The following is a 23,198-nucleotide window of genomic DNA, read 5'->3' as shown; positions in this document are numbered from 1 at the left end:
AATTATCCAGCTAGTGCATTACAGGCCATATGGCCTATCCAGGCTGCCCATCCATAGCATTCGCTATCTCTTCCTCCCCAATGAGATCCCACAGTCCTGTCCCATGCTTTCTTGAATTCAGAAACAGTCCTTGTCTCCACCACCTCCACCAGGAGGTTGTGCCATGCATCCGCCATTCTGTAAAGAGGTGCTTCCTTAGATTACTTTTGAGTCTATCCCCCTTCAACTTCATCTTATACTCTCTCATTCCAGAACTTCCTTTCAGTTGAGACAGACCTTCCAGCAGTGTATTTATGCTGTGTAGATGTATAAATGTATCAATCATATCTCCTCTCTCTTATTTTCTTCCAAAGTATATATATTCAGCTCTATGAACCTGTCTCTACATGATTTATGAAAAAGACCACTGACCATTGTAGCAGCCACTCTCTGGACTGACGTAATCCTAGTTTTTGAAGGTGTGTTCTCCAGAATTGTACAGATCTCGTACATCTTCTTCCATAAAGACCGAAGCAAAGAATTCATTCAATTTCTCTTCTATGGCCTTGTCCTCCCTGAGTGCCCCCTTTCCTCTTTCATGAACTAACAGTCCCACAAATTCCCTTCCAGGCTTCTCTTCCTAAATGGTACTGCTCCCTCGGGTTTCTGTTGCCTAAGTGCACAACCCTGCATTTTATAGATTAGATCTTAGCTGCCAACTGGCTAACACAGAGGGGTAAATGGTCTCGTGTTAACTCTAAGCAGGTACCATGTGCTAATGGGAACATTAACCCGCCACCTACAATGCCCCAAAAAGGTGCCACATAAAATCTGAAGTACTGCACAGTAAAATCCCGCCGTAAGATGTGATAACTGCAAATTTTAAAGCATTTTAGTAAAAGGCTTCAGGAAAGTAGCACAAAAAACTACAATCTGACAGGACCAAATAGTTCTCACCACTGGCCTTCAAATAAAAACCTATGGGTCCTTTTACAAAGCTGTGGCAACATCTGTCATTGAGACATCTTCCCTTTTGCTGAAATCAAAACAAGCATGCTGAAGTAAATTTTGATTGAAGGATAAATGGTCCAAGGCATACTGATCTACTCCCATGAAAAAGCTTCTTGCTGTAGAAATTCTTCAGCTGGGTCTGTGTCACTGCAGCCTCATTTTCCAGCTTCTGCATGGTTTGCCTTGTAACCATACCTATATGAAGAGCGTTATTTGGTAGCTGCCTTTCTACTTCATTGAAAGGCACTGACAGAAGAGAAGGTTATCTTTGATTGTTTTGACCTGCAATAGCTTTTTGATGAACCCCAGCATTCGATCATAAATAAGGTGTATACATGGATCTCCTCGCTGAAGGAACTTGTTGAACTCAGAAAACATTGGAAAAGTAGCCTGGAACAACAGTAAATATATTTCTGTCATTGGGTTTTCAAACGCTCTTTTTAGATGTTTAAACCTGGTCTCTGAGTTGATTAAAGCTTCACAATCTACAGAAAGAAAATACGAACGGCAGCCTGCATACAATTTTAAAATTCTGTTTTGCTGCATTTTCGAGGCACAGCCACTTTGTTGAAACATGCTTGATGATCTGTTTATATTCCGAATTGTAGAAAGAAAGGTACTCATGTAGTTCACTTTTACGTTTTGTACTTTTGTCAAACCAGTAGTAAAGATCAACTGCCATATCTTCTACATCAAACTTTGCAATAACTTGGAATTGTTTTTCAGCAGCAGATGCAGTGCTTTGAGCAATATGGCACGGACATCCCATAAAATAAATGCTTTTATTTTTATTTCCTACTCTGGTTTTGATAGAATTTCTTTTCCCCAGATTTACACTTGTGTTGTCAACTCCAAATCCTACACATTTGGACCAGGGGATGTTACATTCTTCCAGCACACAGTTTATCTTGGAAAAGATTCCATCTGCTGTTGAAGCATTTCCACCAGTGGTAATGGCCATATCTAGAAATTCAGTGCAAACAAGTTGTCTTGTTGTATGAAAAGTACAGACTGTGATGCAGTGGCATAGCCAAGGGTGGGCCCAGATGGGCCCAGGCCCACCCACTTTGGGCTCAGGCTCACCCATCAGCAGCACACCTATGATGTGACTGGTAGGGATCCCCAAGCCCCACCAGTCGAAAACTCCCAACAACTGTCTGTCACGATTGTGACTGTTTTCTTGGTTTGTGCTCCTCTCACCCTCTGGTGGCCAGAACCGGTGGCTGCCATAGACTTTCCAGACTCTCTTTTTGGTCCGTTCCAGATATTTTAGCCCTCCAGTCTTGCTTGGAAGTTTGGCAGCTAGCCTCACCCTTAGCTGCCTTGAGATTGCTGCAGCTGAGCCTCAGCTGCTGATAGGCTTATTAGCCACCTGGAAACTTTCTGCTTGGCCTTTGCAACGCCAAAGTTCCAGGTTGGTGTTTGTGCTTAGTACACTTCTGCCTTGTCTTCTTTAGTCTTGTTTCTTAGTTAGTGTCCCTAGTCTGTATTCCTGCCTGTTTGAGACCCTGTACCTTGAACCCTATTCTAGCCAAGCTTGTGTTTGTTTCCTGCCTGTTTTAGACCCTGTATCCTGTACCCTGTCTAGTCAAGTTTATCTTGATTCACTCCATCCAGTAAGTCCTGCCGTTTGCCTGAGACTGGGGCCAACATGATCAGAAAAGCAGTCACCAGACAACAAAAGTAGAAAAAAAATCATTTTATTTTCATTTTAGTGTTTGGAATATGTCCAAGTTGAGAATTTACATCTGCTGTCTTATTTTGCACTAGGTATACTGGAGCTGTAACAGCTTACAGAAATTATTTATAACGAAAAAAAATCACGTTTTTTTTCCTCCTATACTGGTATAAAATTTCAATGATGCCTATTTATATGCGCCACGACTGGTACTCATTGTGGGTGGGGCCACCATCTATGGCTCTGCACATATGGTAGCCCCTACCATATGTGCAGAGCCATAGATGGTGGCCCCACCCACAATGAGTACCAGTACCTTTTTTCCTACAACAAAAGCACTGATAACAAGTCTAGGGAATCTAGAACAGAAAGAACCAAGGTACAGTTGGTAGGTTCCTGTGCCAGATGACTTAAGTTTTTATCTAGTGCAATGGTGTATAAACAGTAGGAACAACCAACACACATCCAGACACTCATGTAAATTGCAGCCTCCTCTTGCACTTTCCCTAGTAATCATACTCCTTCTCTCCCCATCATCATCAGCACCCCAGGGGCATAGCTACATGGGGCCACGGGGACATGGGCCCCCGTAAATTTGGCCCTGGCCCCCCTGCCGCCAACTCCTTCGATCCCCCCTCCTGCCACCAACGGGTACCTTTGCTGGTGGGGGTCCCCAACCCCTGCCAGCCGAAGTCCTCTTCTTTGGCGCGGCCGCGTTGCTGATCTGCATGGCTTCTATTTCTGTGAGTTGTCAGACGGCGAGGGGGGGGAAGGGGGGGTCGAAAAGGTTGGCCCCGGGGGGCGGTCAAAAGTGGTGGTGGTGGCAGTGGGGGGGTCGGCGGCGCCGGGGGGGGGGGCTAAGGCTGTGGACCCTCCTCCCGCCAAAGTCTGTCTACGCCCCTGCACCACTCACACCCTCTTTTTCTCTCTCCTATCCCCTAGCTGCCACAGAAAGACCACAGCATCTGACATCAGTGGTATTGCCATGGGGGTGGGGGGAGACTGGTGCCCTCCCACTTTGTGCTCAGGTTCACCTATCAGCAGCACACATTGATGTTAGCATTGCTGGCTGGGGATTCCCAAGCCCTGCCAGCTGTAGAGTTCCTCTGCATAGCCACCTGTGCAGACAGAGGCAAGGAAGTTGGCAGCGCATTCTCAGCTACAAAACATTGGTTCCCCCCCCTCCCATGCATACTCAGCTCATCAGGAATGGCAGCTGGAAGTGCACTGCCAACTTTCCTGCCTCTCAGGGCCAGATGCACAAAGCTTACAGTGCTATTAACGTTTGCTTTAGACTGGTTCTAGCCAGTCTACATCAAACATTTAGGTACTTATGGGCAGATAATTGAAAGCCCTGCGCTGTTCCAAACAGCACTCTAAAAATAACGCTGGAACAGCACGCTATTCTCTCTGATCATAGGGTAAAAGTGCAGGAGGATTGTACCTGAGAATGCGATCGGGCACAATCCTCCCACACTTGTTTTACAGGTTTAGGCTCTCAAAAGCCCAGACCTGTCAAACACAGGGGCTGGAGGTCCATGGGACCACCAGATTCCAAGTACCCCCACCCTGAGCCAAGCAACATGGGGGGCTGGAGGTCCAGCGAACCTCCGGTCCCCGTCTCCCCCTCTGACACAAGTTCGGGGGGGGGGGGCCTGGAGATCCAGTGGGTCTCCAGCCCCCCCTTACCCACTAGCGTCCCCTCAAATAAAGCCCTGGTGGCCCAGTGGGCCGCAAGTCAACCCCCCATCCCCCTGACACAGGTTTAGGGGGATCCATGCAGCTGATTTGAACATGATCCCCTTCGTGTATCGCTGGCTGTTGGCGATTCAGTAAATTCTTTGTGCATCGGGGCCTCAGTCAGCCAAGGGGGGAGGGGTTGCAGAGGACATCTTCAGTTGTCAGGGATGGGGGATCCCCCACCACCTAAGGTATTTGTAAGAAGGGGGGGCGGATATGAAGAGGAAATTTGTGGAGGCCCCCAAGTCCATCCCATACGGTGCTTATGCGAAAGTTGTTGTATTTCTCTTTGGCAGTAGCAGTCACATGTCCTAGGCCTGGGCAGTTTGTCTTGTTCTCAACAGGCCTCTCCTAAACCTAGAAAAGGAACTCTAGTTTAGTATAATTTAAACAACTCGAGGAGTTTGCTGACCCAATACAAGACCTTTTGCTCCAACAACAACCACAAGCTCAGAAATCCCAAAAATAACATATAGAAGCCAGACTCTTGCATATATCACAACACCAATAAAATAGAAATATTTGCCCCTATACTGTGCAAAATATAACCACAGCAGAGCTACCAAGTTACTCATTCTCAGGCAGATGATCAAAAGCCCCACGCTGTTCCAAACAGCACTCTAAAATAGCGCTGAAACAGCGCAGGGCGCTATTAGACCTATGATCAGAGATAATGCATGCAAATTTAAGCAGCACAATTATCTCTGATTATGGGGTAGAAGTGCGGGAGAATTGTGCCTGAGCATGCGCTCAGCACAATCCTCCCGCACTTGTTTGACAGGTCTGGGCTGAAGACCAATGAAAAGAGAAGGACGTCCATCTTTAAATCGGAAGATGGACGTCCTCAACTGCCCTATTGCAGGGATGGCCAAATTTCAAGGGGGTGTCAGAGGTATTGCGATGGGGCAGTTGAGGACGTCCAAAATTTCGCCGTTTCTGCAATGCCCAGTTAAGGACGTCCGAAATTGGACGTTTTGGACATCCTTAACTGCCCATTGCAGAAATGGCCAAAATGTGGACATCCTCAACTGCCCCGTCACAGAAACGGCCAAATTTTGGACATCCTCAACTGCCCTCGCTGGCAGGTTTGCTGTAGGGGGGAATGGGGCCCTGCCAGCATGCAAATGCATGCTGGACAGGGCTCACCATTCCTCCCCAATGATTTGCAAACCCTAACACCAGCTCGGAGCTGGCGTAGAGTTTGTCGCGGCCAGCGACCCAATCTTTGGCGCGTTGGACGCTGATCATTGGGAATGAATGCGTTAAGCGCTGATTAGCATGCATTTGCAGGCTACTTGCACTAAGAGCCCTGTTTAGCATGCATTTGCATGCTACTTGTGCTAAGAGCCTTTGAGAGCATTGTTTCATGCGCTCGAAGGCTCTGATCATGGGGTGCCAGCAAACGCTGGTGCTAGTATGGTGCTAACAGCCTCTAGCGCCGGCGTTTGCTTTTGATCATCTGCCTGTCTACGAGGGAGACTTTTTGGCCAGTCCTGGTTTTAAACTTACATCCCAAACAGTGTAGTATTTGTAGTCCATGTTTCTATCAATTTAAATCAGTGCTGCAGGTCCCATAATACACCAGAAATCCAGGCCTGGCCAAAAAGTCTCTCTGTCGGAATGGGTAACTTGGCAGCCGCAGTGCCTCCAGATCCTCTGCTGGTCAGTCCGATGTGAGCCGGATCCTGTTGCTGTGCCCTTGGATTCTCTGCTGCCTTGGCCAGGCCCAGGAATGTCAGGATATATCTATATATATATTTATATATATACACACACACACACACACATATATATATATATATACACACACACATATATATATATATATATATATTTTTTTTTTTTTTGGGGGGGGGGGGGGGGGGCAGCAAAGAATCTGGGGATGTGGCCAGCAACAGGATCAGGCTCAGATCACAGCCAACAGGATCTGGGGACTCAGGTGGCCGGATAAAAGCTGGATCCTTCAGATTATCAAGATATCACTTCTCACCCATAGTTTTCCTCTTTCCCTCCACTTAGCCCTCCCATTCCCTAGTCTCTCCTTCCTCAGCCTTCTCCCTTCCTACTCAACTCTCTTTTTCTCCCCCCCCCCCCACTAGCATCTATGCGGCTGCCCAGCATTCCTGTCTCCCTGTTCCTTCCTTCCTCTACATCCAGCATAATTCCTCCCCACCCACAGGCCCCCTCACTCCCATTCATCCCCTCATCTATTCCCATTCCCTCCCCAGGCCCACTCAACTCCCAGTAACAAAGAAGTGTCCTAGTTAAATTCTTACCTTGCAATTCAGTCACAGTGCACTCACTCTCTGTCAAGGGCTGGCCTGGCACATCTGTGGCTTGTGCTGGTGTACCAGGGGAAAGGGGGGGGGGCTCTCTCTCTCAGCAGGAGCTAGGCTCCAGCTAGCTTGCTTCCACCCTAGCCCTCTTGCGTTCTGTGGGGTGCTGTGTTTGTGTGTGTGGGGGGGAAGGGTACAGCACTAAGCAGCAGTCTCTGACAAAAGAGTCTAGACTCTAAGGCTCTGCTGTGCTGTCTCTGAGCTTCGGGGCTTGCTAACGTCCCAGCTCACATAGCCCTCGTGAAGTGTGTGTGTGTAGGCTCTCTATGAGGCAGATGCAGCAACCAAACGTAAAAAAATCTAAATCGTTAAAGTCCCTAACGATTTTAAAATAACGAAAAATGCACCAAAAAAAAAGTCACACATGCTGAGATCGGTATTGAAACGTACAATGTATCAAAGAATCACAATACACATCGTTAATCGGCCCCCAAATCATGCGCAGAGCAGCCAAGCGTTATGTTAGCTGCTCTGCGCATGCCACAAACAGTCAAAACACAGTCAAATCACAAGCACATGGCTCCCAAATCAAACAAAAATAAAAAAAAAGGGTCGGGAGGAGGCAAAGGCGCTGGTCAGGAGCGTCCTGTATGGCCATCCTTGCCCCCCCCCCACCCGTGGTCGCCATTCCCCCCGCCCCACTTCCCCCTGCATTCTAAATTAAAAAGCAAGAATAAAAGCAAACGTACCTTTAGCAGCCCCGGCCCCCCTCCCTTCCTCACTACTCTGTCTCCCCTCAGCTCCGCCTCCCGACATCCTCCGCCCTGTGCCCCGCCCCCTCTTGGGGTCGTCGCCGCCATTCCCCTCCTCCATCGGGCCCCCCTCCCTCTTACCGGGCCCGTGCAGCGCCTCTCTCCTCTGTCCGAAGGCGCTGCACGGGCAAGAAGAAAGCTGATGCCTGCCTTCGCCCAGCTTCGGTCGCGCGTCTCTCTCCTCCTGGGCCCGCCCCTGTCTGACGTCGGTAACCTACGTAGGTTACTGACGTCAGACAGGGGCGGGCGCAGCAGGAGAGAGACGCGCGACCGAAGCTGGGCGAAGGCAGGCATCAGCTTTCTTCTTGCCAGTGCAGCGCCTTCGGACAGAGGAGAGAGGCGCTGCACGGGCCCGGTAAGAGGGAGGGGGGCCCGATGGAGGAGGGGAATGGCGGCGACGACCCCAAGAGGGGGCGGGGCACAGGGCGGAGGATGTCGGGAGGCGGAGCTGAGGTGAGACAGAGTAGTGAGGAAGGGAGGGGGCAGGGGCTGCTAGAATTTTGCTTTTTCGGGGGGGGGGAGCATCGGAAAGTGGGGAGCAGCGGGGGGGGGGGGGGCAAGGCTGTCCGTACAGGACGCTCCTGATGAGCGCCCTTGCCCCCTCCCGATCCTTTTTAAATTTTTTTTTTTAATGTGTTTTCTGACGTCCTTTGGACCAATCACAGCGCTTTTAGCTCTGCTAATGCGCTGGGATTGGCTCAAAGTTTGTTTATTTTTTCACTTAATGATTTTTCCTGGCACAGAGCTGTCCTAACGAGAGGTCCAGACCTCTCGTTAGATTTCCTGCCTTTTTCCTGCGTACAGGCAATCGGAAAAGGTTAGTGCATGTCGTTTCAATGGGGTTTTCACACTAATTGCTCATCTCCATTCCGTTTTCGTTAGCTGCTGGCTTCCTCGGTAAAAGCCCTTTGATGCATGCAACGGATCAAATTTTCCTCGTTGGAGAGTCATTAAAGGCTCATTTAGCTTTAGTGCATCTGCCTCTATATCTCTCTGTCTGTCTCAGCGGGATAGTCAGCTGGATCTTAGATGTCCTCCTGAGTGCAGTCCTGTCCTCTCCAGCTCCTGGTTTCACTTAACTGCTTCTGAATCCTAATGTGGTGCGGGGGGGGGGGAGTGGTGCTGGAGCTTCCGGGCTTACCTTTTTGCCCTGAAGCCTCCCAAGTGTGAGGTCTGTGTGTCTGTGTCACCGGGGTGTGGGGGCCCGGGGGGGCGTAGAGGCAGCTCCTGCAAGTTCAGAGCCAGAGTTGGAGCAGCACAGGTGAGGTCTTGGTGACAAACCTTAGCAGATGCTTCTTGCTTAATTCAAAGAGGACACGGGCCTTCACCCATTTCTCTGCTCGGGGTGGGGGTCAGGACAGAGCAGTTGAGAGCTCCCACTTTGGAGCCAGATGGAGAGGAGCAGCAGAGATCACAGTGAAAATCAACAGCCTCAGCTTGCTTAAAGTACTGGGAGGACCCTCACTTTTTCTCTGCTGGCCGCTCGGGGCGGGGGGTACCTCCCGTTTGAAGTTGGACTCAGCAGAGCAGAAGCAGGTGGTGTGGTCGCTCAGCTTTCTGCAAACGACCTGTCTCTTCCTTTGCCCATTGCCCGCCGCTCAGTGTGCAGTGCACGAGGCAGCATGCTGATGTCAACACGCATGCACCACGTTGCTGGCGCGTGCGTTTATGGAGCTGCATTGGCAATCTGTCATTGGAGCCGCTCAGCGGGAGACTCTGATTTTGGTGGAATGCGGGAGATGAATGATGACCTGCCAAAGCGGGAGTCTCCCGCTGAAAGTAGGAGACTTGGCTGGTCTGCAACACTGGTGCTTTATTTTGGCTCTTTCTGTAACTATTTGGCGTCCTAAAACTGAAGTGCACACAGTGTTCATGTAGTTTTTGGCTGAGAGAGAGAGAGAGACCACCTTGGAGGTGGAAGTTATGATGTTAATATAGAGCATCCATGTGAGGTGACGTGTGATACTGTGATTCCCCTCCGTGTAGCTGAGCTCTTACTGTCAGTTGAGAAGGTTTTTTTGCCTAATCGGGACACTTTTGAAGGCCAGTGGTGGGAAATTTTTGCCCCTGGTAGGTTGCTGTTGTTTTTTTTTTTAACTACAGTATGTGAGAGGCGAGCAGTATTTATCCTGGTGTTCCGGTTGTCTTTCTGTGCATCCCAAGCCTCTTTGTGGTGCTCCAGTAGCTTCTGCCAATGCATTCCAAGCCTCATTCTGGTGCTCCGATAGCATTCCAAGCCTCACCTACTTCTTTCTGTGCATTTGAGAGTTTTAGTCCCGAGTAATGCTAGCATATAGTTTGAATGCTACAGCCAGTTAGTCATTTTACAGGCTCTACGCTTTCAGGCAGTCTCTTGTTTGGCACACTTGAAGCTGTTCTGCTTCGTATTAAGCACAAGCTTTTGCTCGGACAACCTGTATCAGTAGGATCTCTCGATGACTGTCCATCAACCTCACCGCGGGAAAATCTCTTTAAGACGGCGTCCGTAAGGAGTCCCTGTCTGATTGTACTTGGATGTTGTTCTTTGGGAGCAGAAGAACTCTGATTCACACAAAGGTAATCCACGCTGGGGTTTTTTTTCTGCCTTGAAAAAAAAGAGGCACCCTTGTGACATCGGCGTCTTCCTTTCTCGCCCTGTGCTAATAAGAATAATAAATAATAATACCATTGAGCGGCAGCAGCGAGAAGGGGGCGGTGGCTGCCGTGCTGGGCAGGAGGAGGAGGTGGCGGCTGGAAGTGGCACAGGGCGCAGTTCCGTGGGCTGCTCAGGAAGGAATATAAGGTGAATTCCGCGGTCCAGGCTTTGGCTGGTTACAGCCCGGAGATTGGGGCGAGTTGCATGCTGCAGGTAAGCAAGCCTCTCTGCATGGGGGATCGTGTTAGGAGAGCTGGGTAGGGCAGGTAGGTGCTCTCCCGTCTGGGGAGTGCTGCCTGGGGATGTTGTGTTTGGATCCCGAGCTCTCTGCTATTCCTTTGCTGCTTCTTTAGGGAAGCGATCACAACACCAATGTTTACTCTGCATCGGAGTGCTTCTGCTTGTGTTTGCTGGGCGCCAAGTTTTCACTGAGCGGGGATCGCAAACTTTGTGGCTCAGCTCTCTCTCGGCCCCTCTGCGAGAGCTAGGAGTTTTGCAATCCACATCATAGGTGTGTATGTGTGTTTGCTTGGCTCAGTGCAAAGTTTTCACTCGTTTCTTTTTCCTGTTTTTATCTCGTATGGGCTCCATGCACCTCCCTTCCCTATGCCTGGTAAAGCAGCACAGAATCTCTAGGGGGTTTTATCTCAGAAATACCTTGGTGGAAAGCTGGTTTTCTAGGGGGAGGAGATAACTAGAATTTACTTCCGAGAGGGGACGGAAGAGTTAGATGAGTTTTGATCTTTGTTTCTCTAAAAGGGATAGGAGGATTGTTTGACAGCCCAAACGCCTTGCCTTTCCTGATCTCTTGGATGGAACTTGAGCCAAAGACCCATATGTTTACGAGAAGCTGCTCCAGGAAAGTTTTTGGGTTGGGGAGGGGGGAGCCTGCAGGGGTATTTTTAAAGGTGATTAATGCCTGCAGCCCTGTAACTTACCTGGAATGCTAATGGTGCAGCAGCCCTAAGATTGCAATATGGTTGTAATTGCTTGGATTTTGTAATTTTCCAGACGCTTCAAACTGTCAGTGGGGGAATGAGCAGATCACTTGAATGGTTGTCGTTGACTGTTCTGGAGAGAACAAAGCATGGCCCTTTAATTAGGAAGTTAAAATGCTATTTTGAAAGCTGTTTTCTTTAAATACCTGTTTTCAGTCCAGAACCCACCTTCTGCAGTTAAACATTAATCAGGAAAGCTGAGGCAGCTTGGGAAACATTGGAATAAAACATACCATGCCATGTCTGACAAGGGCTTGCTGCCTGTTTGGGCCATGGTTTTTTTTTTTTTACTTTTGAAAGAAGGTTTTATGGCATATGCACCTAAGACCTCCAAACATGAATGTTTCTTATTAGGTATTAATACTTATCCTGTGATTTCTTAGCTATCCTCTTATCACCTGTAACTTTCTCATAAATTTTCTTCGGCCATTCTCAATTCATACACATTATATTTCTGGAAGTTGGCCTTTTAATGCATACATGATGTGCTCTAATGAGGCAGGTTCTGATAATGCTCCAAGGGGTATGTTCTAAGGTGCATTAGTGTTTTTAATGCGCCTTTAAAGTTAAGGCGCATTAAATGTGCCAATACATTTCTATGGGCAAGTTAGCGTGTAACGTGCATTAAAACCACTAACGCGCCTTTGTAAACACAGGCATAAGCTGGCAATAGCAAAGGTGCTGTTTTCCAGAAGCATGCAGTTGTCAACCTTCTAGAATGTAATTGCTGAGGTAGTAAAACCTTTTTTTGGAGACTCGTGTTACTCTTTCCGTTATTTAATAGAGAGGTGGTGATCACCATGGTTACTGTGTTCCGCAATAATCTTTATGCAAAACTTATTTTGAAAGTGATATTTTGAGATATAGCGCAGCCAGTCAGGAGTACTGAAGATGAAGAATAGCCTCAGTTATTTGGCTAGTTCTGCTGTGTTTTTTTCCCCCCAATAAAATTATTCTCTTTTTATTTATTTATTTTGCATCAGTATAATTAAATATTGGCAGACTCGGGGGTGGGGGGGGGGGGGGAATACAGCTTCTACAAAACCACCAGCAGTATCATTAGTAAGTTCTGTGGCAGCTTATGCACTTCTTCATTTGCAACTAATATGCCATTAACGTGGCTTTCTGTGCTGAACAATTTAAGTGAAATGCATGGTAAATGAGCTTGTCAAATGCAGATATATGCAGAAGAGTATGTAATTACTATGTAAGGGGGTTAAGATGTGTTGGGCCTGGAAAGTTAACTACTTCTCTGGTCTAGTTTACCTTCCCAGAGATCATTGGTTCTGTAACTTCAGGGCCTGCTCAACCATTAGGCAAGACTAGGTAGCTGCCTAGGAGAGCAAAGAGCAGTCAAAGCAACACAGGTTCAAAGAGCCATCAGCACATAACCTTGACCTGAATTTTACAGGAATTTTTTGTGTGTGATGATATCATGATTCTTGGGTTTAATTATCAAAATTGTGTTGGATGGGAGGGAAGGAGGGAGGGCTGCAGGCTAGGGATGTGAAAGTTAATGGGGGGAAGTGTAAGGCTGAAGACTTGCTCAAGGCATCCACTACCCTTGCATTGGCTCTGCCTAACTTGGGAGCTGAGTGTTCCACGGAGAATCTTAAGTGCAGTCCTGGACCCTGACTTGCATTTAACACCTTGTGGAATGTCAGAATATACCACTAGTGCAAGGGCTCTCAACCTAGTCATCTGGACATGCCCAGCCAGTCAGATTTTCAGGATATACACAATGAATAGGCACGAGAGATTTGCATGCCCTGCCTTCATTGAATGCAGATTTATCTCATGTCTATTCATTATGGGTATCCTGAAAACCTGATTGGCTAGGCATGTCCTGAGGGCTGGGTTGAGAACCCCTGTGCTAGGGATAAGCTTTCTGGATAATGAAGAATTATGATACTTAGGGTTTGACAGATGCCTAACAATCTGTACTTGTTGCTGACCTATGCTGGGGAAAGATGCTATTTCTATAGTGGTGTGTGGATAGGCACACTTGAAGGCCATGTGCTAATAGAGAGGGATTGGGGTTGGGGGGGGGGTGCAAAAGGTTAAAGGAAATGGGAGGTGAATAGTATCTGGTGTGAGGGGAGAGCAAGGGAAGTCTTTTCACAAGATTCCTTTCAGAAAGTGGAGGGGTCCCAATGATGATGTAGTGGACAAAACAAACACAGATATGGTAGCAGGATGCAGACCAGATGTGGGAGGAGTCCTGGTTTGCTCTGTTGGTTGGGGGCCTTAACAAAAAGGAAGTTTGAAAGCCTGTGTCCTAGAATAATTATTTTTTCTGTTGCAAAGATATGGGAAGTAAGTGCCGCTGTTGAGAATGGTGCATTAGTTCTAAACAATAATATAAAGCAGCGTTTACTACTGCTGATCAAAAAGGCCCAGTGTCGGATTGCTTGTGTGGTTTGCTGTAATATGGCTTGGCATGCAGAGTGGAACTGCAACTTCTCCACAATAAATGGTGGTTCTTGTGTTCATGCTGGTAAGACAATGCAGGGCACCAGCACTGTGTTATTTATGTTTTTTTCTTGCTGTGTTTATACTGCATGTAGACTTAGGTAAGAACAGGGGCGTAGCCAGACCTCGAGGTGGTAGGGGACCAGAGCCCAAGGTGAGGAGGCACATTTTGGTCCCCCTTCCCATCGCCTTGCCGCCCCCCACCCACGCTGCTGCAGCATATTCCTTGGCTGCCGGGGGTCCCTAATACCCACCAGCTGAAGCACCGCTGCCGCCGCCACACATGCCTTGGCAGACCCCCCCCCAGCTGAAGCACATTTTCCAGCGCTGGTCTCCAGCGCCACCGCATTTCCTGCTTTTCTATCTCTTCCCCTCATGTCATGTCTGGCATGCTCATCTTAATGAAATTGAGCCAGTGCGTGTGCTCAGTTTCACCAGAATGAGCATGTTGGATGTGAGGGGAAGAGAGAGCAGGGCTGGAAATGAGGCGGTGCCGGAGACCAGCGCTGGAAAAAAAAACACTTCAGCTGGCAGGGGTTGGGGATCCCCACCAGCCAAACCAGGAGCACAGATCTAGTGTGGGGGCCCAGGCCCCCGAGGCCCCCCCGTAGCTACGCCACTGGATGAGAAGCTGTATGAGAACTAACAAGTGAAGTCAAAGGTGAATGGCTACTAAGGCTAAGCCAGGGATGGTACTCAGCAGTACCGTATGGAAAGACCTGGGCAAAATTCTCAGTGCAGGTTTTCCAATCCCTTGGCTGGTTAGGGCTGTCACAGAGGTAACAGTCACAGCCTGTTGGGTGTGTGTGTGGGGGGGGGGTAGAACCTGTTATCACCTAAAAGTAACCCCCCCCCCCCCCCAAAAAAAATACCCTGGTGGTCCAGTGGGCCCACTGACCCCCTCCCCCTAACTGAATACTAGCCTTGGTGGTCCAGTATAATCCTACCCCCTGACCTCCTCTACATACCTTGCTTTGGACGCAGGAGAAAGGCCTACTCTCTCTGGGCCTGCCCGCTTCAAAATGGCGATACCCTGTCTGGTGCATCCTGGGATGCAGTGAGATGGGCTAAGTGCCATATAAGGAAAAAACCCTCGTATGGTATTTTGTCCCCTCCCAGTGCATACCAGGCTGTTACCATTTTGAAGCGGGCAGGGCCAGAGGCAGGAGGGATTAGGCCTGCCTCTGATGCAAGGTATGTGGAGGGGGTCATGGAGGTGGGATTACACTAGACCACCAGGGCCAGTGTTCAATTAGAGGGGGTCTGTTGGACCACAAGGGTATTTTTTTGAGGGGGGGGGGTTCCAATCATTACTGGACATAGGCACAAGAGTTGTGCCTACTGCACAGCTCTTTTGGACATGCACCAGGAATGTTCAGACCCCTTTACCGACCAATGCTCAACACTAATATTGTGTGCATAATTTGTATGCTGTTAGTGTTGAGCATTGGTCAGTAATTTTGACTTATTGTTAAAACATATGTGTTGCCATACTGGGACATGCCAAAGGTCCATCTAGCCCAGTATCCTGTTTCCAACAGTAGCCAATCTAGGTCACAAGTACCTGGCAAGATCCCAGAACAGTAAAACTGAATTTATGCTGGTTATCCTAGGAATAAGCAGTGAATTTTCCCAAGTCTGTCCTGAAAATGGCTTATGGACTTTTCTTTTAGGAAATTATCCAAACCTTTTAAAACCCTGTTAAGCTAACTGCTTTTGCCACATTCTCTGGCAACGAATTCCAGAGTTTAATTAATTACTCATTGAGTAAAGAAGAAAATTTTAAAACAAATTTGGAGAAAATTTACTACCTAGTAGTTTCATTGCATGCCCCCTAATCCTAGTATTTTTGGAAAGAGTAAACAAGCAATTCATGTCTACCTATTCCACTCCACTCTGTATTTTATAAACCTATTCCACTGTACTCTGTTTTATAGACATCTATCATATCTCCTCTCAGCCATCTCTTTTCCAAGCTTAAGAGCCATAGCCGCTTTAGCCTTTTTATATAGGGAAGTCATCCCATCCTGTTCATCATTTTCATTGCCCTTCTCTGTACCTTTTCTAGTTCTGCTATATCTATTTGGAGATGCAGTGACCAGAATTGCACACAATATTAGAGGTGCCTTGGAGTGATACAAAGGCATTATAACATTTTTATTTTTGTTTTCCATTCCTTTCCTAACATTCAGTTTACTTTCTTAGCCGTGTTTGCACAGTGAGCAGATGGTTTCAACGTAGCATCAACGATGACACCTAGATCCTTTTCCTGGTTGGTGACTCCTTACGTGGAACCTTGTATCATGTTGCTATGGTTTGGGTTCCTCTTTGCGATATGCATCACTTTGCACTTGCTCACATTAAACAACATCTACTATTTGGATGCCCAATCTCACAATGGCCTCTTGCAATTTAACAACTTTGAATAACTTTGTCTTGTGAACAAATTTAATTACTTCAGTAATTATTCCCATCTCTAGTTCATTTATAAATGTTAAAAAGCAGCGGTCCCAGCACAGACCCCTGGAGAGCCCTACTATCTACTCTTCTCCATTGAGAATACTGACCATTTAATTCTACTCTCTGTTTTTAAAAATCTTTTAACCATCCACAATAGAACACTGCCTCCTATCCCATGACTTTCTAACTTCCTCAGGAGTCTTTCATGAGGTACTTTCTCAAATGCCTTTTTTAAAATCCAGATACACAATATTGACCGTCTCACCTTTATCCACATTGGTTCACCCCTTCAAAGAAATGTAGTAGATTGATGAGGCAAGGTTTCCCTTGATTAAATCCGTGTTGGCTTTGTCTCATCAATCCATGCTTATGTATATGCTCTGTAATTTGGTTCTTTATAATAGTCTCTACCATTTTGCCCGGCACCGACATTAGGCTCACTGGCCTATAATTTTCTGGATCACCTCAGGAAACCTTTTAAAAAATTGACGTTACTTTAGTCATCCTCCAATCTTCTGGTACCGTGCTTGATTTTAAAGATAAATTACATATTACTAAAAATAGAATTTTTTTTTTAATTCTTATAATTTTAAGCAACAACTTATAAGCAACAACTATTTGTTAAAGCAATACAGGGAAGGAAACATATAAGAAAAACCAAAACAAGAAATAAACTGCTCTTCCTTAGACCACAAAATATGGGGGAGAGGTCAATAAAATATAAGGAGAATAAAAAGGTAAATCAAATAACAGGAAAGTTCAATAACATGATTATCACATCATTTTACAAAAATACAAGCTACTTGTGAAGTCAGACGCCACCACCTACTATTTTCTTCCATTTCAAAAACACCTTTATTTGCTCAGGTGCAAAGAAAACATACTCTGTCCCCAGATATTTAATAACATATTTACAAGGATATTCAAGTAAAAATGAAGCACCCAGTATCAAAACAACCTGCCTCAAAGCCAGAAAGGCCCTTCTGCGATCTTGGGTCTGCTTGGTAACATCGGGGTATATTCAGATTTTCTTCCCATAAAACAATGCATTTGAATTCCTGAAATAGTCTCATTAAGGAGTTCAAATCCTATTCAAACACGAATGATATCAACAGTCTTGCTCTTTCTGATTCCTCCAACAATGATGTCTCCAAAATTGCAGAAATATTTAAATCTTTCACTTTTTGATCAACACTCAGTGCCCCTAATTGATCTCCCCTCTCTTTAGCCAAAGTAGGAATATAATATATTTTGTTCAATGGGGGAATACCTTCTAAAGAATACTTAAGCACTTGTATCAAATATCTGTTGAAAACTTCAAGAGGGAACATTCCTGTGTATTTAGGATTTTAACATTTTCTAATGTTCATCCTCCTGTTATAGTTATAATTTTTGATCTGTTCAGTCTTGTTGTGCAAGAGAACCTTACCTTTCACAATAGAGGTGAGATCTTGTAGTGATTTCACATCCTTCTGAATATCTTTGATTTGTCCTGAGAACTCCAATTTCACTGTTTCCAAACTCTGAGAAATCAAGTTAACTTTAAGTGTCGAAAGCTCTTGAGCTGACTTGTTGACAGTGGAGCGCAGATTCCACAAAACCGCCATGGGTGCTCCTCCGTGGGACAAAAGCCCAGTCTGAGCTCCAGTGTTGTTCACCTCTCCCACGAAAACCTTAGCATCAGTGTCTCCGAATGAGGCTCCCCCAGCCCTCTCTTCTGGCTCTGTTCGAGCTTCTGTTGCTGGCAGGGTCGAAGGGCATGGTGGTGGGTTGTGCACTGGAGTGGCTAAGGTCACGTCCAGCTCCATGGTCTCGAGCACTCCTTCGCTCAGTACTGCTGCAGTTAAATCTTCGGAAGTGCTAGATGGGGTCCGGACAGCATACCGGGCCAGCGTTTGCTGACCAGGGGAGGACGTCAGACCAGTTGGAGGAATGGTCCTAACAACCCTTTACCCTTGGTGTGAGGCATTCCTTCCAGGAAAAGTGAGTTCAGGGGGTAGCAAATAGAAGAAAGCTGGTAGCTGCCTAGAATCACGCCGCCATCCTGGCCACTCCGCCCTCGCAAGTTTATTTTTCAGTTCTGTCAGTACTCTGGGATGTATACCATCCGGTCCTGGCGTTTGCCTCACTTCAGTTTGTCAAATTGCCCCACTTCATCTTCTAGGTTTACAGAGATTTGTTACAGGTTCTCTGACTCATCAGCATTGAATACTATTTTTGGCACTGGAATTTTTCTCGGTGAAGAGCAAAGCATTCATTTAATTTCTCTGTTTTGGCCTTGTCTTCCCTTAGTTCCCCTTTTACCCCTTGGTCACACTGATTCTTTTGCTGGCATCTTGCTTCTAATATACCTGAAAAAGCTTTTACTATGTGTTTTTGCCCCCAATGCAATCTTCTTTTCAAAGTCTCTCTTTGCCTTCCTTATCAGCGCTTTGCATCTGACTTGCCATTCCTTATGCTGTTTCCTATTTTCATTAAAATATTATGTTTGCTCCCACAGTCCCTCAGTTCTTAAATTCTCAAATCCAACCCTTCATTTCAATAATTTTTATCTCTTAGTGTCCTCAGTTGTGCACATTACCAGGATTACTGAATGGCAATGGTTCCTGCACACCTTTCTTCATCGGTACACTTTATCCTGAGCTGACGTCAGGTTTGATAGATTACAATAAGGGGTTAGAGAGACGCCGTGGCCATCTTTGCAAGGGGAAGATCCTTTAACTGTAGAGCAGAGCTTGCGCTAAACGGCAAAGGGTGAGTGAGAGGTTTTAGAACGGTGGGGTGATGTGAGCAGTTAAATATATGTCTCTGTCACCATATCGTTGAAGTTAATTTTTGTGTATGATTTTTTGTAGGGGGCAGTCCTTGAAGCAGCCCTGTTAAGGGCGAAACATGCATGTCGGGCAGTAACATCAACCCCTGAGCTTGATGTATTTTTCAAAGATGAGTATTGATAATTAAAAAATATAAAAGTGAAGAATAGTGCTAAATAAGTAAAAAAAAAAAAAAAAAAGGGGGTGGATAAAGTGTACCGATGAAGAAAGGTGTGCAGGAACCATTGCCATTCAGTAATCTTGGTAATGTGCACAACTGAGGACACTAAGAGATAAAAATTATTGAAATGAAGGGTTGGATTTGAGAATGTAAGAACTGAGGGATTGTGGGAGCAAACATAATATTTTAATGCGAGTTGTTTGAAGCTCCACAGTGATTATACAGAGAAGGAAGCCATTGTGATTGTTTCCTATTTTCAGTCAGATCCTCCTTCCATTTTCTGAAGGATTTTCTTTAATAGCTTCTATCACCTCACTTTTTAACCATGCCAGCTGCCATTTTGGCCTTCCTTCTTCCTTTTTTAATACAGGACTTCCAGGATGTTATGTTTGAACCAGCCAGTGTTTTCCCGGCTCTGTTCTCTACAGAACCAGAATTCTGTACATCTGGCCCCTAGTGTCTAAATTTAGAACATATGTTTAGAAGGTTCCAGAAGTAGCCCCGGTGTGCGGTGGTTCTGGCTGAGAACTACTATCATGACTGAATGAAAATAAATTGGAATGGAGGAGTGGCCTAATGGTTAGTGCAGTGGGCTTTGATCCTGGCAACTTGGGTTCAATTCCCCCTGTAGCTTCTTGTGATCTTGCCACAGGTACAAAAAAAAAACAACAACTTAGATTGTGAGCCCTCTAGGGACAGAGAAAGTATCAGCATATAACGTGTACAGTGTAACGTATATCTAGTAGCACTATAGAAATGAGTAGTAGTAGAACATAAGAACAAAAGAGTAGCCATACTGGGTCAGACCAGTGGTCCGTCTAGCCCAGTATCCCATTTCCAAACAGTGGCCAAGTGAGGTCATAAGTACCTGGCAGAAACCCAACTATTGCTAACTATTAGCAACATTCCATAATATCAATCCTGGGGCAAGCAGCTGCCTCCTCCATGTCTGTCTCAATAGCAAACAAATAGCGACGGCCAAAGCCAGAAGGATGCTTGGGTGCATAAAGAGAGGCATGACCAGCAGGAAAAAGGAGGTGATAGTGCCGTTGTATAAGTCTCTGGTGAGGCCTCATTTGGAGTACTGTGTGCAGTTCTGGAGACAGCACCTACGGAAAGATATAAACAGGGTGGAGTCGGTCCAGGGTGGGAGTCGGCTACGAAATTAGTAAACGGTCTTGAATGCAAAAATTATAGGGACAGGCTTATGAACCACCCTATATCCCCCCTTCCATTTTTCTTCCCGGTGGAGGTGGTGGAGTCTAGGACTGTTCCAGAATTTAAAAAGGCATGGGATAAGCATGTGGGATCACTTAGGAACAGGAAGAATTAGGGGTTACAGAGGATGGGCAGACTGGATGGGTCATATGGCCTTTATCTGCCGTCATGTTTCTATGACCTTGTTATACTTGTTTACAACATTTTTTGCACCTATTTTGTTTATATTCAGTCGCCTGCTGTCACAGCAGCTGTAATGAGGGGCATTAATTGGCTCAAGAAATGAAAGTTTGCACATTTGTATTTTATTCCTGATCTGCAGTTAAATCTTTCTCGTTTTGGGAGGAAATGGTCATGCTTATCCTGGTTCAGAGAGCATAAGTACATCGCCATGCTGGGACAGACCAAGGGTCCATCGAGCCCAGCACCCTGTCACCGACAGCGGCCAAAAGAACAAGCAATTTGTCCCGCCCATCCTAGAAATACTGTATTATTCCCTCGTCCATTCAATAACATTCTATGGCTTTTTCCTCCAGGAAGCCGTCCAACCCTTTTTTGAAGTCCGCTAAGTTAACCGCCTTAACCACCTTTTCCGGCAGCGAATTCCAGAGTTTAACTACGCGTTGAGTGAAGAAAAATTTCCTCCGATTCGTTTTAAATTTACCACACTGCAGCTTCATCGCATGCCCCCTTGTCCTAGTATTTTTGGAAAGCGTAAACAGACGCTCCACATTGACCTGTTTCATTCCACTCATTATCTTATAGACCTCTATCATATCTCCCCTCAGCTGCCTTTTCTCCAAGCTGAAGAGCCCCAGCCTCTTCAGCCTGTTCTGATAGGGAAGTCGTCCCATCACCTGTATCATCTTTGTTGCCCTTCTCTGCACCTTTTCCAATTACACTATGTCTTTTTTTTGAGGTGCGGCGACCAGAATTGAACACAATATTCGAGGGGCGGTCGCACCATGGAGCAATACAATGGCAGAATAATATCCTTATTTTTGTTTTCAATCCCTTTCCTGTCTTTTTTGAGGTGCGGCGACCAGAATTGAACACAATATTCGAGGTGCGGTCGCACCATGGAGCGATACAATGGCAGAATAATATCCTTATTTTTGTTTTCAATCCCTTTCCTAATGATACCCAACATTCTATTTGCTTTCCTAGCTGCAGCAGCACATTGAGCAGAAGTTTTCAACGTATCATCAACAATGACACCTAGATCCCTTTCTCGGTCCGTGACTCCCAACGCTGAACCTTGATGTAGTTATAGTTTGGGTTCCTCTTTCCTACATGCATCACTTTGCACTTGTTCACATTAAACGTCATCTGCCATTTAGATGCCCAGTCTCCCAATCTCGTAAGGTCCTCTTGTAGTTTTTCACAATCTTCCCGCGATTTGACTACTTTGAATAACTTTGTGTCATCGGCAAATTTGATTACCTCACCAGTTACCCCCATCTCTAGGTCATTTATGAATATGTTAAAAAGCAGAGGTCCCAGCACTGATCCCTGAGGGATCCTGCTAACTACCTTTCTCAATTGCGAATATTGACCTTTTAATCCTACTCTCTGCTTCCTGTCTTTCAACCAGTTTTTAATCCACAGTAAGACACTACCTCAGATCCCATGACTGCAAGGAAGAATTATTTATGCTTTAAACAGGACTAGTGCAAGGGGTTTAGTTGCCCTCAGCAAACCCTATATCCCCCCTTCCATGTTTCTTCATGCCTCTAGGCCCATCTATCCTAGAACAATAGTCCAATAAAAAGGGTATCACATTATTTTCCTCTTGATTTTTGTTCTCTTATCTTTTAAAGCAGGGGTTCTCAACCCAGTCCTGAGAACACAGCCAGTCAGTCTGGTTTTCAAGATACCAATGAGTATGCATGAAAGAGTTGCATACAATAGAGGCAATGTGTGCATATTCATTGTGGGTATCGAAAACGTGAGTGGCTGTGTGTATCCAGAGGACTGGGTTGAGAACCCATGCTTTAAAGTAGACTAACATGACAACCATAGTCCTCAAGGGCCACAGTCCAGTCGAGTTTTTAAGATTTCCACAATGCATAGATCTCATGCACATTCATTGTGGAAATCTTGAAAACCCAACTGGGTTCTCGGCCTTGAGGGCCATAGTTGTCCACCCCTGATTTAGAACAGTTGTAAGAATGGGACATTATATTTTGCATATTAAACTTTGTAATAAGGGCAGCTTTTAAAAGCTGCTTACCTGTGTAAATGGCTGTTTGCAAATTGCCCACAATCTTGTGGTTAAAAGTTAAATGCTGATCTGGTTTTGTTTGTTTGTCTCTCTGTGTGGACCTATTAGGTGACATTTTAAGAAGGATTTTTCAGACATATGCTACTTTATCATGTAATGCCTCTTCTAAAATATCCTACATTATGACAAGTAGGCACATGTAGGCGTGTTTGGGGGAGGAGTTTAGGCAGAACCTGTGCAGGTCAGTGTCCTGATGCAGAGTAGTCGAGACAAGTTAAGACTGTAATAGTTTCTTATCGGTACACTATTCACAGATGATCTAGTACTTTCAGAAATTGGAATATTTACAAATTACAGGGACTCCTGAATCAGTCCTCTGTGGCCGAAACATGATTCGTGTTGAGTCCAGTATTTTTTGTGAAATAAACTTCTGATGTGAACTTAAGTCCGTTAAGAGGTTTTGTCGTCATCTTTGTCTCTTTTGCTGTGCTTGCTTGCCAGAACAAAGATAGAGTTAGCATGCAAATCTCTGTCATGAATATTCATTGTGGGTATCCTGAAAACCTGACTGGCTGGGGTGCCTCCAGGACCAGGTCTGGGAACCACTGTTCTAAATGATAAAATGCATACCTCTGTGACTTCTTGGTGTAAATGTGGGTGGCGGAATTTTAGCTGTCATTTCACCTGCCTTTGTGCTAATA

General features: G+C 45.9%; 1 protein-coding gene across 3 annotated transcripts in view; it reads left to right on the top strand.

The window, feature by feature from the left end:
- The window catches only part of PTPN3 (protein tyrosine phosphatase non-receptor type 3), a 694,116-nt gene that overhangs the window by 134,701 nt on the left and 536,217 nt on the right, over positions 1-23,198 (top strand). The window contains exon 1 of one of the 3 annotated variants that reach the window (XM_030204692.1): positions 9,756-10,052. The exons of 1 other annotated variant lie outside the window; for it this stretch is intronic. The gene's annotated coding sequence lies outside the window, so the exon portion shown is untranslated. Of the gene's footprint in view, positions 1-9,755; positions 10,345-23,198 lie in introns of those variants that run through there. One more of the 3 variants, XM_030204685.1, reaches the window with a different exon arrangement.

This window comes from Microcaecilia unicolor, chromosome 1 (genome assembly GCF_901765095.1).
Source record: "Microcaecilia unicolor chromosome 1, aMicUni1.1, whole genome shotgun sequence".
In the NCBI taxonomy this organism is placed as follows: domain Eukaryota; kingdom Metazoa; phylum Chordata; class Amphibia; order Gymnophiona; family Siphonopidae; genus Microcaecilia; species Microcaecilia unicolor.
This window is presented reverse-complemented; position numbering and strand designations above follow the sequence as displayed.